The sequence below is a fragment of the Aotus nancymaae genome, unplaced genomic scaffold (genome assembly GCF_030222135.1).
Source record: "Aotus nancymaae isolate 86718 unplaced genomic scaffold, 86718_ANA_hifiasm-v0.15.2.pri h1tg000040l, whole genome shotgun sequence".
In the NCBI taxonomy this organism is placed as follows: Eukaryota; Metazoa; Chordata; class Mammalia; order Primates; family Aotidae; genus Aotus; species Aotus nancymaae.
Window position 1 is genome coordinate 45,006,223 of NW_026988454.1, and position 639 is coordinate 45,006,861.

A 639-nucleotide genomic window follows, 5' to 3' on the forward strand; every position below is an offset into this window, starting at 1 on the left:
GTGTGTAGCGTACTGGTTATTGAGCAACTTTACTTTAGGTGGCCATAATAACATTTAGAGCTCCTTTTTTCCTATATAAAGAAGAACCTGGCACTAGAAAGTGACTGCCTGTTTTCTGTCCTGATAATTGTTTAGAAGGTAGTTATTACCCTTTGGTTGTCTATAAGTGACCCCAGAAGTAGGATCTCAAAGGTAAAGTGGCATTCTTTCCCTCAGAGCCTTCAGTACATGGACCAGTTTACTTTGAAGAATATTAATACATTGAGTGGCTGTTCTACATCTACTGTCTTCCAGCTGTTTTTTCTAGTTGTCAGTTTTGATGCTGTCTTCTTTCGCTGATACTTTAGTATAAAAACTTCCCTTACTAAAAAACAGAATGTTTTTTAGGTTCATACCTACTTTTACTGATAAAATACTCCAACTCATGTTAGTTACTAAGCTTTAGGATATTTTATTCCATAATTCTTGTGAAATGGTCTTTCTTACAACATTATAAGCAGCACAATGCCCATAAAAGTCTTGAGCATTTATCCCAGATAAAATCTTAGGTTCACATAAAAACCTGTATATAAATGTTCATAGCACCTCTATTTGTAACAGACAAAACTAGAAACCCAGATGTCCTTCAATGGATGAATG